Source organism: Procambarus clarkii, chromosome 91, assembly GCF_040958095.1.
Source record: "Procambarus clarkii isolate CNS0578487 chromosome 91, FALCON_Pclarkii_2.0, whole genome shotgun sequence".
Taxonomy (NCBI): domain Eukaryota; kingdom Metazoa; phylum Arthropoda; class Malacostraca; order Decapoda; family Cambaridae; genus Procambarus; species Procambarus clarkii.
This window is the reverse complement of record NC_091240.1, coordinates 7282303-7289829: the sequence shown is the minus strand read 5'-3', so window position 1 is coordinate 7289829 and position 7527 is coordinate 7282303.

Here is a 7527-nt window from a genome sequence, read left to right as displayed (position 1 = left end):
ATGAAAGGAGACGAGTGTGAAAGGAGAATAGGCATTTGATTCGAGGAACGGGATGGAGGAATGGAGAGGGAGAGAGAAGGAGGGGGGAAGGGGCTCCTCAGGAAGGAAGGACAAGGGGGGGGGGGGGGACAGGAGAGGGAATATATTACGGTTCTTGCTCCTTAAAAGATGCGTGCCAGAAGAAGTGTCATGGTGAGACGTCTGCCGTGATGCCTGGTATAAAATGGTGGCTTCCTGTCCTCCTCCCCCGCTCCCTCCTCCTCCTCTAGGGACGGGCACCCCTGTTAACCCCTCCCCCCCTTCCCTTCCGTCCCTCTCAGACCCCCCTCACCCCTTAAGCCCCCCTCCATCCCCACCACACCGCCAGTTGGAGAAGAATTATATATATATATATATATATATATATATATATATATATATATATATATATATATATATATATATATATATATATATATATATATTTAAAGGTACAAGATATACATTGGTTGATACAATGAGTGCTTAAAGGTTATGGATCTCTTGAAGCTCATCCGCTTCCGGACAGGAACCGAGGATGCAGCAGGCGTTTCCCCTCTGGATCGCCACAGAAAAAAAAAACTGGCAGCTCTTGGGTCTCTGGTGACGTCAATGAGCTTGCAGCCCAATTCCTTGAGAAATCCCAAGGCACTCTTGCCCCTGGGGCCATGCGTCTCAGACGCTATGGGAACAACGAGGTATTGACCTTCCAGTCGCCTGTACTTGAGTGATTTTGCTGTTTCCCTGTGGTTGGCCGCCCCACCTGCTTGATCAGCACCGAAGTGTACATAGGTGTCAGCCAGGGTGGATACACATGTGTAGTCCCACACCAACTGTCTACCCTTCTTCCAGGAGTATATGGTGATGCCATCAGGGCGAAGTGCGGGGAAATCCGGGTTTTGGACCCCACGGATGCGAGGTTCTCTCTCCGCTGGACACTGTGCCCCCCTCATTATATATATATATATATATATATATATATATATATATATATATATATATATATATATATATATATATATATAAGAACCTGCAGTGACAATGAGGCAGGCACATATAATCCTCTTATATGGGTCATTACTCTCAGTATTTTGCATGTGTGGTGAGGTGTTGTGAAGAGGAAGGGGAGGAGTGGGGAGGGAACGGAAGAGGGAGTGAGAGGGATGGAAGGGGAAGGCGAGGGAGAGGGGTAGAAGGCGTGGAGGAAAAGGGAGAATAATTGATTATTCAATATGAAGTTCACGAAGAAAAGTTACTGATTTAAGAATTCGATTTGGTAATTAGGACCGTGTCTGCGTGCGTGTGCACTCACCTAATTGTGCTTGCGGGGGTTGAGCTCTGGCTCTTTGGTCCCGCCTCTCAACCGTCAATCAACAGGTGTACATATTCCTGAGCCTATTGGGCTCTATCATATCTACACTTGAAACTGTGTATGGAGTCAGCCTCCACCACATCACTTCCTAATGCATTCCATTTGTCAACCACTCTGACACTAAAAAAGTTCTTTCTAATATCTCTGTGGTTCATTTGGGCACTCAGTTTCCGCCTGTGTCCCCTAGTGCGTGTGCCCCTTGTGTTAAATAGCCTGTCTTTATCTACCCTATCAATTCCCTTGAGAATCTTGAATGTGGTGATCATGTCCCCCCTAACTCTTCTGTCTTCCTGCGAAGTGAGGTTCAATTCCCGCAGTCTCTCCTCGTAGCTCATACCTCTCAGCTCGGGTACTAGTCTGGTGGCAAACCTTTGAACCTTTTCCAGTTTAGTCTTATCCTTGACTAGATATGGACTCCATGCTGGGGCTGCATACTCCAGGATTGGCCTGACATATGTGGTATACAAAGTTCTGAATGATTCTTTACACAAATTTCTGAATGCCGTTCGTATGTTGGCCAGCCTCGCATATGCCGCTGATGTTATGCTCTTGATATGTGCTGCAGGTGACAGGTCTGGCGTGATATCAACTCCCAAGTCTTTTTCTTTATCTTGACTCCTGAAGAATTTCCTCTCCCAGATGATACCTTGTATTTGGCCTCCTGCTCCCTACACCTATCTTCATTATATTACATTTGGTTGGGTTAAACTCTAACAACCATTTGTTCGACCATTCCTTCAGTTTGTCTAGGTCTTCTTGAAGCCTCAAACAGTCCTCTTCTGTCTTAATCCTTCTCATAATTTTGGTATCGTCCGCAAACATTGAGAGAAATGAATCGATACCCTCCGGGAGATCATTTACATATATTAGAAACAAGATAGGACCGAATACAGAGCCCTGTGGGACTCCACTGGTGACTTCACGCCAATCGGAGGTCTCACCCCTCACCGTAACTCTCTGCTTCCTATTGCTTAGGTACTCCCTTATCCACTGGAGCACCTTACCAGCTACACCTGCCTGTCTCTCCAGCTTATATACCAGCCTCTTATGCGGTACTGTGTCAAAGACTTTCCGACAATCCAAGAAAATGCAGTCCGCCCAGCCCTCTCTTTCTTGCTTAATCTGTGTTACCTGGTCATAGAATTCTATTAAGCAAGTCAGGCAAGATTTACTCTCCCTGAACCCATGTTGTCGATTTGTCACGAAGTCCCTTCTCTCCAAATGTGTTACCAGGTTTTTTCTCACGATCTTCTCCATCACCTTGCATGGTATACAAGTCAAGGATACTGGCCTGTAGTTCAGTGCCTCTTGCCTGTCGCCCTTTTTGTATATTGGGACCACATTCGCCGTGTTCCATATTTCTGGTAGGTCTCCCGTCTCCAGTGACCTACTATACACTATGGAGAGTGGCAAGCAAAGTGACTCTGCACACTCTTTCAGTACCCATGGCGAGATCCCGTCTGGACCAACAGCCTTTCTAACATCCAGGTCCAGCAGGTGTCTCTTGACCTCCTCTCTCGTTATTTCAAACTCTTCCAAGGCCGCCTGGTTTACTTTCCTTTCTCCTAGCACAGTGACCTCACCTTGTTCTGTTGTTAAGACCTCTTGGAACCTCTAGTTGAATTCATCACACACCTCTTTGTCATTCTCTGTATACCTGTCCTCGCCTGTTTCACTACCTGTTCTTTCACTGTTGTTTTCCTTCTGATGTGACTGTGGAGTAGCTTTGGTTCGGTCTTGGCTTTGTTTGCTATATCATTTTCATAACATTTCTCTGCTTCTCTTCTCACCCTGACATACTCGTTCCTGGTTCTCTGGTATCTCTCTCTGCTCTCTGGTGTTCTGTTATTCCGGAAGTTCCTCCACGCCCTTTTGTTCAGTTTTTTTGCTTCCATACATGCCCTATTATACCATGGATTCTTCTTTTGCTTCTCTCATTTTTCCTTTTGGGCCGGGATGTATCTGCTTACTGCCTCCTGACACTTTTGGGTGACATAGTCCATCATATCTTGTACAGTGTGTGTGTGTGTGTGTGTGTGTGTGTGTGTGTGTGTGTGTGTGTGTGTGTGTGTGTGTGTGTGTGTGTGTGTGTGTGTGTGTGTGTGTGTGTGTGTGTGTGTGTGTGTGTGTGTGTGTGTGTGTGTGTGTGTGTGTGTGTGTGTGTGTGTGTGTGTGTGTGTGTGTGTGTGTATGTGTGTGTGTGTGTGTGTGTGTGTGTGTGTGTGTGTGTGTGTGTGTGTGTGTATGTGTGTGTGTGTGTGTGTGTGTGTGTGTGTGTGTGTGTGTGTGTGTGTGTGTGTGTGTGTGTGTGTGTGTGTGTGTGTGTACTGACCTAGTTGTGTTTGCGGGGATTGAGCTCTGGCCCTTTGGTCTCTTTGTGTGTGTGTGTGTGTGTGTGTGTGTGTGTGTGTGTGTGTGTGTGTGTGTGTGTGGTGAGCTGGCAGACAGCTAAAAGAAGGTCCACGGGGGGTTTGGGGGGGGGGGTACCGATTTACCACAGATGCCGAACGCACTCAACTGTAGACTTGACTTGCATACCATGCAAGATACTAGACACAACAATATAAAAAAAACAGATCGAGCATCTAGAAAGGACGAACTTTATCAACAAACGCGAGCATAGATTAAATGAGGGAACTGCTAGTCTGACTAAGCAATTAGAGTATAATGACAGGAACAGAGATCGGGTAGAGATGAATGGTATATATGTTTTTATCATGTAACATTGTACATGAAGGGAGGGTGATGGTGAATGGATGATGAATAAGGGACGTGGATGATTAATGGAGGCACAGCAGAGCTTTTTTTATTATTATTTTCTACCACAGACGTGGCCACACATTTACAATGCTAACCAGCATGAGTGAGGGGAGATGTAAGGAAACTATTCAGTATATAAGTAGTGAGAGAAGGGAGTGAGCAGGAGAGGGAGATAGTTGATAGCTAACTACATGCACAGTTATAAGGGCGAAAGCCATTGCAATAGTCGACCAACAGCTGCAAAGGTGAGGGCCAACAGCTAAAGTTCAACCTTTCTGCAGACGATGAGTCACAATAACGGGTCTGAAGATATGTAGACTAATCGCACACTCGACGATGAGGAGAAGAAGACGTTTCGGTCCGTCCTGGACCAAGACAATGGGCCGTCCTGGACCCAGACAATGGTCCGTCCTGGACCCCAGACAATGGTCCGTCCTGGACCCCAGACAATGGTCCGTCCTGGACCCCAGACAATGGTCCGTCCTGGACCCCAGACAATGGTCCGTCCTGGACCCCAGACAATGGTCCGTCCTGGACCCCAGACAATGGTCCGTCCTGGACCCCAGACAATGGTCCGTCCTGGACCCCAGACAATGGTCCGTCCTGGACCCCAGACAATGGTCCGTCCTGGACCCCAGACAATGGTCCGTCCTGGACCCCAGACAATGGTCCGTCCTGGACCCCAGACAATGGTCCGTCCTGGACCCCAGACAATGGTCCGTCCTGGACCCCAGACAATGGTCCTTCCTGGACCCAGACAATGGTCCGTCCTGGACCCCAGACAATGGTCCGTCCTGGACCCCAGACAATGGTCCGTCCTGGACCCCAGACAATGGTCCGTCCTGGACCCCAGACAATGGTCCGTCCTGGACCCCAGACAATGGTCCGTCCTGGACCCCAGACAATGGTCCTTCCTGGACCCAGACAATGGTCCGTCCTGGACCCCAGACAATGGTCCGTCCTGGACCCCAGACAATGGTCCGTCCTGGACCCCAGACAATGGTCCTTCCTGGACCTAGACAATGGTCCGTCCTGGACCATTGTCAAGTTGATTGTGACTTGATTAAGGTCCAGGACGGACCGAAACGTCGTCGTCTCCTCATCTTATGGTGTGTGGTCTGGTCCTTAACCCTTCACCTGCGCACAGTAAAAATACCCCACACACATTAAGATGAATCCGGTAGTGATATATTCCACTGCTTCTCCAACCCCCTCCCTCCCAATCCCCCTAAACACCTCAGTATCTTGTACGTTATGATCATGTCTCTCTTCTGACAAAAGAAAGGCATGCACAGTGAAATCACAACAGCGTGATATATCAAAGAGAATATCTTTGGAGCAACGTAATGGAATGGAGCTTCTGGCCTGCGTCAGGCATCTGGACTATTCTGAATTCTCAAATATTTTCTGTATTTACATTCCTAACAATAAAACAAATACATTCACTAACAGGACAACATTACCCCCCCCCCCCCAACAAAAACTCAGTAACGTGAACGATCAGCTGTTTTGTGTTTACATTGTCAGTCGTGTCTGGAGTTTGTTTACTATGGCCAAATACGAGGAAGTCGCTTGTCCAATCACCTTCTTCGACGTCACAGTGCCTTGGCAGTTGTCATGGGAACCAAAGACTGAATGTGTGTGTCCATTTCATTTCAATCCCCGCAACTAGCTGGCAAACACGCGGTTTGGTTCAATATTTCTAAATTATTTGCACAATTCGGGTAATTTCAGAGCGCCGCGAATGACACACAAGCGAGGAATCAACACGGGCTAGCATATTTGCCATCGAGGAAAGACAGTGTTGACTGGGACGCAGTTAACAGAACCGCATAGTTTACGAGGCACGATGGCGTTGAAGGGCTGGCCAGAATGCGTGCAGATTGCTGTGATACGACCGTCACTTGTTTGTATTACGGGGGGTGGCGAGGGACGGCGCAGGCACGGGAGTTTATAGCGTCGACTGTCAGACAATTGACGTGACTCGCGTTCAATTTGGCGCCATTACTCGCGGTAACTCGGCTTGTATTGTCAATGCAACAGATTATTGCGGTTTTTGTGGGAATTCTTGCAATGATTCCGCGTGAAATCTGAGCGCTCTTGGCCTTCAGAATATATTTAAATTTATGTACATAAAAAAAAATTGGGGAAAAAATGGCGTCCTGATCCCTCCATGAGCAAAGGGATTACGCTGTCCATAGGAGTAAAAAAAGCTTTACTCTCTTTACATTAACACACACACACGTAATATTGAATATTATAGGAAGTGTTAGAGCAATAATTCTAGCACGAATCTTCTCTATATTTCCTACGTTCTTTTTTTTATCTTAGAATGAAGTTGACAAAAATTTCCTCTCCAAGGTTCATTTTACAAGGAACTGAAGATAACAGGTGGGTATTGTTGACCGTGGCAACTTTTCAAAGTTTCAAAGGTGAATTTTCAAAGGCATAAGTGAATAGGGGGGGGAAACGAAGTACCTTTGGCAAGTACGTCTATAGCCGATGAAGAGGTGGTACAGGGCATGAATTACCCGTAAGATCTAGAACCAGGTTAAATGGCCGTGGACTAGATGACAGACTTAAGGACCACGAAAGAAGTGTTAAGTCTGCAGACACAAACAATGCTCCCTTCTGACACGTCACGGATTCTAATCATCCTATTGTTCTTTTAAAATAATCTTTCCTGCCTCTACTCTACACAGACGCGGTCTTGTCGACTCTGATACACAACCTTCCCAACATGAACCTCAGTCCTGGCATACAGAGATCACAATACCGTGATGCATCAAATGAACAAATCCACAAGGGCCGTGACGAGGATTCGAACCTGCGTCCGAGAGCATCCCAGACACTGCCTTAATCGACTGAGCTACGACAGGGTAAAAGAGTTGAAACCGAAGTTCTACTGAACTTACTGAATCCCGTAGCCTCTCCGAGGCACAAACCAGGATTTTACACAACTCCCCCCCCCCCTGCACCCGAGGTATGTCAATAGGCCGTTCTCCCTCTTCGCCTTTACTTCATTACACACAGAGATCAAGGCAGTGTCTGGGATGCTCCCGGACGCAGGTTCGAATCCTCGTCACGGCCCTTGTGGATTTGCTCAGTCCTGGCTTTGTTGCTGTTGACTCTTCCCTTTCACAGTATATACTCAAATGCTCCAACCTTCTTAACAAACGTGATCTAACATAAGCCTACCCATCTTTTTTCTTTCTCTTATTCTTAAGTTCTCATTCTAATACCCCTTCTTACACCCTTCTTACATCTCTTTATTACACCCATTCGTACCTTTCCCTTTGCTCTTAATTTTTTTCCTCCTCACCTCTCTCTACCTCTTTCTTGCCCTTCCTCTCCCGTCTTTATTGACGCCGGGGCAC